Source organism: Hippoglossus hippoglossus, chromosome 4 (genome assembly GCF_009819705.1).
Source record: "Hippoglossus hippoglossus isolate fHipHip1 chromosome 4, fHipHip1.pri, whole genome shotgun sequence".
Classification (NCBI taxonomy): domain Eukaryota; kingdom Metazoa; phylum Chordata; class Actinopteri; order Pleuronectiformes; family Pleuronectidae; genus Hippoglossus; species Hippoglossus hippoglossus.
The window spans coordinates 22,454,824-22,465,309 of record NC_047154.1 but is presented as its reverse complement, the minus strand read 5'-3'; positions in this window follow the sequence as shown (position 1 = coordinate 22,465,309).

The following is a 10,486-nucleotide window of genomic DNA, read 5'->3' as shown; positions in this document are numbered from 1 at the left end:
GAATTACAAATTGAAAATCCTAAGATTGGCACTAACCAAATCACGCAATTAGGTAAAAAAGGGAACATAAATCAAATCAAAATAGAAATGTGTTCAGCCTGGTTGGAAATGTTTGGTCTACAAATCAAAGAGTTTCCATCTTGATTCTTGGCACACAAAGGGTCCTGGCGCCCACAGTCGCCTCAGATCTGCATGTTCCCTTTGACCTTTTAGTGTGGCCTCTGCGGCTCAGGAGCCAGAACAGTGTCTTCTGAAAGACCCTTGTTTCCTCTGCAGGAACAATGAAAATGAACTGTCACATGAGCAGACTGCTGGCAGCACGGTTAAAGCTACAAATAGTGCAATACAGGACACTTTGCACATAGTTTTATTCTGGTGCGTTATTTCCTGGTGATGACTTCAGGTTCTGTGGAGTTTTGCAGTTTGTATTTTTCTCTTTAGGGAAACAAACGAGGTGGAGAGCAAAGGCAGATGTGCACAGTGTTGTGTGCTGCTGACAGCTTGGTGGAGCCTCTATAGGAAGCCAAAAGGGAAAAAGTGCAAAGGCTGGATCAACACTGTTGCTTCAGCTCCTGGCTGCATTAAGACTGTTAGCAGCCAGATACCAGGAACGAGAGGTTTGGTATGATTAAGTGTGTGATTGTGCAGGAACATGTGTGCATATATGTGACTGTGCATGAGAGAAGCAACATGCATGTATGTTATAGGCTGTGCATGTACATAAAACACTGTATGTGTGTGTGTGTGTGTGAGTGTGTGTGTGTGTATTTGTGAAGGAAGTTATTCTGGTGGGGTGAGCACGCAGGGCGGAGGACACTCTGTGCTCCTCAGACATTAACCATTGTATCCAAAACTCTTTGTTGTGCTACAGTAATTATGATGAAGTGTGTTTGCTGTTAGAGGAACGGCCGCTGGCTTTATGACATTATCAGACACAGATATGTTGTAGTGCGTCTGTAGGCCAAGTCGGCCAAAATCACTTCCCCAGATTACAGTGCAACAATGGGCTGAACGAGAAAGAACGAAAGAAAGAAAGAGAGAAAGAAAGAAAGAGAGAAGACTAACTTTATTCACATTCAGACCATATAAAAGACAAGTGCACAGTAGGACAGAATAACATTCCATTCAACTAAAAAATGTAATTTAAACGGTTCCCCACGGATAAAAGCTATCAGAAGTTAAACAAGAATACAAACAAATATAATAATGAATAGAAAAATATGGTACACACAGAACAGTTTGCACAAAACTAAATGAAATTACACATTTCAAATAAATAGGTCAGTAAGATGAAAGCAGATATGAACTGATAAATAGATTAAGATAACAGACATGGTAAAGTGTAGGAAGATTGTAGAGAGAAAGAAAGAAAGAAAGAAAGAAAGAAAGAAAGAAAGGTTTACATCTTTACATTGGATTAATTTGTGATTAGCTCTGAACTACTGTCATCTTTTGATTGTGGAAATAATAATAATATTTAATAAAAACCCTATTTTATTACTTCATGATTCCAGTGGACTGTGTCATGCCACCATCGATCTGTGTAAACAGTTATTGGTCCGATTTTTCATTCATCTTCATGATCTCACTAGAAAATGTAATTCCTGTTCTGCAATATTTCCTTCTCTATCTGCTGTAACACTTTGCTTTGGCTCTCAAACTTATTCCAGAAAAAAGTCACTGTGGTCAGCTGAAAGATTGCGGTGGGGTAATGCCGCCTAAAATTTTGTGAAGCGTGTACATTTATAGCAGCACGCTCCCCGGGCATGTTTTAGTGGTTTCTGACATTTTGTTGTGGTTGTGGTGGGAGAGGTGGGAGAGGTGGGGGAGGTGGTGACGGCGAGGCCGGGGGTGTCTGAAAGTGAGGCAGGAGGTCTCTGAGACTTTGTGAGAAAGTTTGTATTAAATTCCCATTTCCCCTCATTGTGTGGCGAGCTGGCCTGGCTCCACACGCATCGAGCCCGCTGGGCCCTGGGAGCCCGAGCGGAGGGTGTCACTCACACCTTGTCGACCCCCACTGCACGACCCGTCCACCCCCCCCCCCCCCCCCCCCCCCCCCCCCCCCCCCCCAGCCCCCCCCCCAGCCCCCAGCCCCACTGCAGTTACAAACCCCTTAACCTCCATCATGTAGACCTGGAGAGGCTAGAATCATGTGTACATTTTTGCCTTGATGCATGATAACAGATAAAAGTGCTCACAGCAACAGACTGAGTGAGATGGCGAATGACAACAAGGACAGATTTAGAGATAGAGCATGTGTGCGAGCGTTAGCAGTCAAATTTAAAGACCTGTCTCTTATAAAGTCGGATTTCCCCAAAGTTAAAAAGCGACGAAACCCCGAAAACGCTCCAGCTACAACTCCTCTACGTGTTTACACTCTCATACACCCCCCGTCTGTCAGCGGCGCCTCTCAACACCACACGATGACAATCTGACAAGTGCACAAACTATTTTCTCAGCTAAGTTTCCCACTCACATCAGTGATGTAAGGCAGTCGGCCAATCGTGTTCCAGCTCAGCTGAGTAACGTCTGGCTTTCAGGTTTTAAAAAAATAATAAACTCACAGAGTTTCCTAATCTATGAATATCCACATTCCCACATGTCCTCGCCAAGTCACTCAAATATCAGTCACTGCATATTACACTGTACTGCAGAACCATAGGCTGTAAATAAAGATGGCTGACACTTGTCCACTTCCTCCCACTATCCAGAAATGAAGCCAAAATATCCCAGATACGAACACCGCCATCTTGTACAATTGGAGCCAGAGTCGGGGGATGGAGTCAAAGCATCTCCATCGCCATCTGGTGGCTGGCTGCAATATGGCTCATAAATCCCGCCTCCTGCATGTTAATGGATGGGACGTGGACCAAGCAAACAGTGAAAGTCCATGTCAAATACATTTTTCTCAAAGATAGAGTCGGTAATGTTCGTATCCGGGATACTTTGGCTTCATTTCTGGACATTGCGAGGAAGTGGAGAAGCATTTTCCATCTTTATAAACAGTCCATGCCCTAAACTAAGATGGTAAACATGATAACGTCTCTTAATTCATTTCTGAATCAGAGCCAGTGATGGAGAACTATCAAGATTCGTGATGATACAATCTGTAGACTGCAACCAGCGCCCTGGAATTATGTTTTTAAGAAGGCAACACAAACACACTTGGGCAATAGAGGAGTAAAGGAACGATTCAGGACTCTGAACCACCTCCTTCGCTGAAGGATACGAAGACAGGAATGTGCTCAGACCTCTTTGTCGCCTGTCGTTTCCTTTTCTCTCCCACGTTTCCTGTCACTTTCCACTGTGTCGCTTTCTCACAAGAAGAACTGCCATTCAAGTAACCTTGAGGGGAAAAGGCCTCGAACGGGTGGAATGACACATGAAATGATGGGAAATGATTTGACGGAGGTAGAGAATATAGATGCATGCTCGCAGACATGTAAACAAACCCATTAGCCCCCCCCACACACACACACACGAGTTTCGGGAAGGTGAGTTTTAGCTCGTCGTGACTTGGGTTTCAAGTTCCCCGATGGAAGAAGAACTTCCCTTCTATCCCTCCCTCCCATTTCCAATCTCTCCATCATCTCACATCCCCAAGACAACATGGGTTGAGTCAAGAATTACATAAAAAAAATAACATTTAAACTACATTATTGTGACAGAGACACAAGTTATTGTTTCTAGCTCTTGGAAAAAACGCTCAGTTCGCCTCACGGTGACATTCATTTGCATCATGGGTACGTTGTGAAACCTTACATGAAGGTTTCAGTGGAATAAACTTGTTTCTTTTATCATTTAATTAGCAGAAATGTGTTTCATTAATTTAATTTCAAGTTAGTCTGATTTTCGTTTTCAGACAATTTCTAATTCAGTGATTTTGGAGCCATAAGAAGACTTAGCTATTGGTTATCACTGGCTATGTGATTGCACTTCCCCCAACTTTATGAATAAGGAATATTAAATAAACAACACGGGCTGGCGACCTCTCCAGGGTGTTTCTCTGCCTCGCGCCCCAATGTCAACTCGGATTAGCTTGATCATTTGATGGAAAATAATCAAAGGCCTCAGTTTTAATTGCCTTTACAATGCAATCTGCAAAAGGCTGTTGGCAGCATTTCTTTGCCACAACACAACTGTTTATTAACTTTATGTCTAATTCCTCCTATTTAATAATAAATGTTGTGTCACAGAAGAAGTGGTGCGAGTTGTAATATTGTTTTTTAAAGACCTACAACATGAACGTTTTGTTAAGTGGAGAAAATAGACACGTTTCTTCTCTAACAGACGGAAACCAGTGATCACTGAGCATTAACACTTTAACCCACACAGGGCTGAGTAATGAGAAACATGAGGTTTACTCACCTGTCCTGACGAAAATACTGCTGCAGCTCGATGGAGTAACTCGTGACATTTATGTGTTTCCTCCACAGTTTGTCGCCTGACGAATTTAAAACCTAAAGTTTTGACCTGTGGCCTTGAAAACATGTAGAAACAGTTGCTGCTGTTTGGGGCCAATGAAACTGAAATGTGAGAGTATGTGTTCTGCTGTTTTAAGTTGTAAACAACTAAACATATTTAAAATGTGAATGGGTTTCATGCTCGTAGGCTATAGCTGTTTTCAGAGATTGGGTCTGGACGTTTTCCGGACTTTCACATATGAAGAAGCAGCAGGAGACATATTATGGATTATTTAGTTTACATGACGGCTTGTAGTAATAACTGCAGATGCAATGGCTGCATCCACACATTTTACCATATAAACAACAGATGGCATTATTTATTTATAACAGTTAAACATTATTCACTCATCATTCAATAGCAGCTGCATATTGTGAACCTACACTTCGTACATAATGATCTGTGTCCGTTTGTGGGCCTCATCACAGATTTGTCTATGCACGGACACGCAGACCACGTGTGTTCAGCGCCTTGTTCGTAACCTTTATCTTCCGGTATATTCAGTTAATCACGTCCAGACTGTAAAGAAAATATGGGCCGGAGCTGAGGCAGAGTGACCCCCCCCCCCCAACACCAACCCCAGTCTCCTCATCTGCCTCCTGAGGTGAGGCCGGGCCACTGTAAACGTGGATTCAGGGATCTGGGTCCATCCCCACATGTGGCGCACGGTGACCCCTCCTGGTCTGACACCAAATCAAGCCTCCGTGTCATCAGGATGTCGATGGATGTTGATGTTACGGCCCCCTGCCGACCTCACACACAGGTAGACGTACAGTAAGCGCAGGCACACACCTCATTAAGGGTGTTGTGGAAAACCTGATCAGACTGAGGAAGTCCTAATCATAACAGCATGTAGTGGACCTCTGGTGTGGGTTTAGAGTGAAAACAGAGCTGTAGGTTTCCCCCTCGGCACTGGACCGTGTGGGATAACGTGACTTCAGAGAGTCAGCAGGTACAGCAAGATAAGAAAAGTGAGAGGGGATCATATTTTCAAGAAGAGGAGGAACGGTTTCGCAATTAGTGTCTTGAATGTCATAAAAACCTGTTTCGGCTTTTCCGATCTTTATTGTTTGGTCAAAGTTCATTTAATTTTGCCTGAAAAAACTATAACTCTAACTATAAATTCCACATCCTTTGGAAAAGTAACCAAACTAGCAAATGAATGACAGGAAATATTGGCACAACAAGAATAGCTTCATGCCGGACTCTATTTTTGCTGTCCATTTTGTTTTGTTAGATAAAGATGGACGAGCTGTTTTTATCATCACTTTTATTTTGCATGTTGGTGCTTTAACTCCTCTTCACAGAAATAGAATATCTGTCCCATCGGAACACGAGTATGAAGGAAACTGTGGAAAGGGAGGGGTCCTGAATGCAGCCAACACGTCTCTGGGATATTAGAGGCGTTTTTTTTAAGGAAGTTGAATAACACTCTTGGAGTTCTGTGCTGCAAGGCATAAAAATGCAGAGCGGAGATTTTGTGCAGATGTGCCTCGTGATATAATTGCAGAAATCCCAGGCGTATGATTCAGTGCATCACCTGAGGAAATGATGTGACACGATTAGTTAAAATGATTAGAGTTCGCAGGGGGACATTTAAAGTCAATTACTTCACACCTCTCTATTGCAGCGATACCAAAAACCATTACAGAGCATTTCTAGAATGTTATTCTCACGTTTCTCTCTGGAGTTCTAGCAAGAATGTGACATGTTGTGTATGTCAGTCTTCTGAGTGATCTAATGATTTGAGAATTCATGACCATAGGACACTATGGAGGAGGGAGGTCGTGCAGCTGGGACAGTAAGAGCGGGTGAATGCACATTTGGGGCTCAGACTCCAGACATCATCCCTTTGCTTAGCCCTTTGTTTACAATCCACATACACAGCCATGATAACAGCTGCTTTTCAGTCTAAGTGTAACTCATAAGACAACAGGATTGATAAAAGGGGAAGAAGAGTTGAAGAAGAGGTGGAAAAAACACTAAAGTATAGGAGTCCTTGACAAATATCAAATATAAACATCAGATTTCACCAAATCCCGCAGCGCTGCAGGGTGTGACATGCTGTGGGAAGTGACTGTCCTCAAGTCCTCACGGCTTGTTTTAAGGCGGCGTTTCTGAAAACGTGCTGACAGCATATCTCAGTGGATCGAGTATTCTGATGCATGAGAAAGAAAAGAACACGGAGAGAAAGAGAGAGATGGATGAGCTGTTGTTGCTGGTCCGCAGCGTCCAGAGAACTTGAGCCCGATTCAGGAAGAGGCACTGCTGCTGGAGGCTGATATGTGTGTGAAGGAAGTGGAGGGAGCACAGGGGCAGGAATCACCCTGCAGGCAGGAAAAGGCCTGTGGAGGTGATGGCGGGGGTGGAGGTGGAGGGTCTCGGCTCCTGTCTGATAGCTGTTTGCTCAGCATACACACATACACCCACATACATGGTCGCACAGCTCCACGGGCCCATATAGGTTCCCATTTCCCATCGAGTAGGAAGTGAGCTGGATAGCTTCTGGTTGCAAAGCATGCATGCGCCCGCAGTTACAGAGGAAGTTGGCAAAAACAACATATTCTCACATGCAACAGTGCATGAACACAGTGTATCCTCCCAAATGCAAGCTGGAGAAGGAAATCCACATGTTACTGCTCGTCTGCTTTTGTCAGAGAAACTGGATTTTTATCACAAAGAAGCACAAATGCAAGCTTCTCGTGATTCTGGGTTCTTTTAATTTCTGCAAGATGGAAGCCAAAACCTGGGAGTCGCAAACGTGTTTGAGCTAGAACAACAAGCCACAAATGCCTCATTTAGTGGGAGTTGTCTTCAAACCTCAATATATAATATCTTATAATAGTGTGAAACATTTGTGAGACAGCAGCTGGACACAGCTCTGCATTATAGAATAGGAAGTGGTTTCCTGCTTTGACCACAGAAACGATTTGTAGATTTAAACAGCTTGTTTTCTTTTACCTTTCTTGACGCTTCCATCCAAGAACCCACAGAAATGCATCTATCCAGGGATTTTACAAGTAGCCAAAAACAAAACAAACAGTTTAGTTTGAAAACCTTTTTCGTCAGGGTCCAATCACATGACCCCTACTACATTTTCATGGGACGTGCACAGACCCATGAAATCCAAAACAAAAAGCAGCGTAACAGAAACTACTGATTAACGCATCATTTGGGTGAATGATTCTTCTCACAGAGGGAGAGTTTTACTGAACGTGGACCTGAGTGTAGCATTCAGGAATGTGTAAGTATCCAGCCTTGTGTGTTTAGCCCTATAGCTTCTTATTTAATTAGCATTCATTTAACCTGCAGATTGAAGAGAAAACATCCCCCTGCCTTCAAAGAGGAAAAGTCCATTCGGTCTTTCTCGATACAGGATTACACCTGTAAAGAGGTGGCAGCGGATCAAGTCAAACAAACTCAGAGTCCGTGCTCTTCCTGCTGCATGTTAGTGCCAGTGAGGTATGTAACATAAAACCACTGAGCATATACATTCAGGAAACTCTTTTATTAGATTAAATGAGATGAAACTAAACGACCTCTGCCTTGACACCGGGTCATCGCCGCAGCCCGGTGGAGGATGTGAGGGAGAGAAAAGACAAAGGAGCCTATTTAAGTGTGCAGAACATCTCACATGCACCTTGATTAAAGAAATCAGATCCTCGAGATCAAGTGTCACATTTAATATAAGTCATCAACAGACCATGGAGAGAATAATGCAACATTTGAGCAAAGCTGCAGCTGTAACTTTTAGAGATTTGCAGCTCCGAGGCAGATGTGTCGAGAGCCCCACTCGGGTCGTTTCCTGATGGAGGCCACATGTGGACTCACCGTGCAGCTCTCACCTCGTAAAACTCACACTCAGGCGGTGGCAGGTCGAGATGGTGACGAGCAGGGACGTTTTGTGAGAGGCGAGAAAAAAGGTGACAACGGCCCCCCCCCCGCCCGAGCGCTGGGGATCGTCTCCCCTCGATGCTAAATGGCCGGTGGGAGGTTTGTTTGTCACATCGCTCTTCCTCCCTAAGTGCAACTGTCCATTGTGTTGTACAGTGCGACACGTGTTGTTATTTCCCCCCGTCCTGAGAGACTTGGCAAGGCTTTCCAGTCTTCTCCCACAGAAGGGGCCGTGACCTCAGACCCCCCCCCCCCCCCCACCGCTCCACTTCACTGAGGAGACAAACAATAAACATCCCGTGGTGGCAGAAGTGGGGGAAACCCCTCGTCTGAGTGAAGCTCTGCTGCTGCCACTGACCTTGTTTAGGTTTGCCATCATAGATCATATTAGATATCATTACCAGCAACATAAACATTAATCCGTACCTGTCTTTCTGATAACACAATCACAGCTGTCAATTTTTAAACGTAAGAACACACATCATAAAATAACCCAAGAATCCTGCACACAGTCGCTATTGTTCTGGATTAATATTGATCCTCTGCTCTTCTGTACGATGGAAAAACCATAACAAGTGAGTAAACGTTGAAATTCTGTGTTGATTCAAGTTGAGGTTCAGATTTTACTCCTCAATAAAAGGTTGTTTGATTTTCCAAGTAATAAACTTGGATTCTGTTGCCATCATAGCTGACAGTTGTAAGTGAAGAGCAATGGAACACAAGACACTGGTGAGATCCAATAACTACAGGAACTAGATGGGAGCAGTTCAACCAAAAAATGAATCATTAAGCATCATTACTAATCATTACCACATGCTGTGAGAGGACGGCTCCACAAATCACAATCACAATCTTTTACAACTACTTATCAATGAATAATAATAATCATAACTTCAGGACAGCTTAGAAAAAATATCATAAATGAACATATGAATACTTACAGTAGAATTGCAAACACTTATCAATACAACACAAGAATAGCACCAGCACCAAAACACAGACAGAATGAACCAGGTAAATCCTTCAGAGGTCGGGGAAGAATCAAACTGAGCTAAGACATGAAAATAGGACTTTTAAATTCATCAAGAGGCCAAAAACATGGCTGCTCCTGTTGCTCTGTGCCATATGTATATGAACATAAATAGTCAACTATTTGCTAACTAGTAATTCGCATCGAACTAAAAGCTGTTAATATATGTCAGTATATTTACAACTCGTTTCTGCTGCCCCTTATTGGCCAAAAGAAAAACTGGTTATAGCTTTAACATATAAAACATTGACCTATTTGCCTCAATCTTATTCAAAACTAAATCCAAAGATCCAATTTCCCCAAAGGGGCAATTACATTTAACATAATCAATAACCAGGCACACGGCTTAGAGAGGCTGAACAGATCAAAGCACAACACAGACATTCACAGTCCAACAGTCAATCAACACCCGTACAGTGGGAAACCCCTCCTGCTCCTTTTAGCTGATGCTGAGTTATCATTTCTTTTTCCCAACCCATCCTCGTCGGGGCCATCTGCCCCAAGACGTGCAGCTGAAGCATCCTGGAACATAGGGAGGGAGGGAGGAAGAAGGAGGGAGGGAGAGGTAGAGATGTGCACTGCCAAGTGATCAGGAAGTAGCCCTATTGTTTTCAGGGTCCCCTCGCTTTTCCTTTCAGAGCCACCAGAGGACTGTTCTCCCCCCCCCCCCCCCAGGCCGAACATCTTAAATAAACAGCAAGTCCTCGTCACCACACAAACTCTATCTGCTCCGATTTCCTCCCTCCTCTGGAAAAAGGGGGTTGAGAAAAAGCTTTTTTACATTTGAGATCGACAAAGAAAGGCGTGGCACCTGACTGGGCACATAAACCAAACTGCATGTGCAAACCAAACACAGCAGATATCAAACAAGATCACATGACCACTCCTCATGGGAACCATAACTCCAGTCACTGAACATTTATTTTTACAAAAAGCAGGTTCGACTGGTTGCTCAAAGTTTCCCTTGTGAATGCAAATTAGCAGTTACATCATGACGTTGTGCTCACAAGTCACATTTGCCTCTTCCTTGTGCTGAGGGACAACACACTGCCGGTGACCAGGTCTGCCGTGCCATTGGATGGCGAGGGGGGGGGGAGG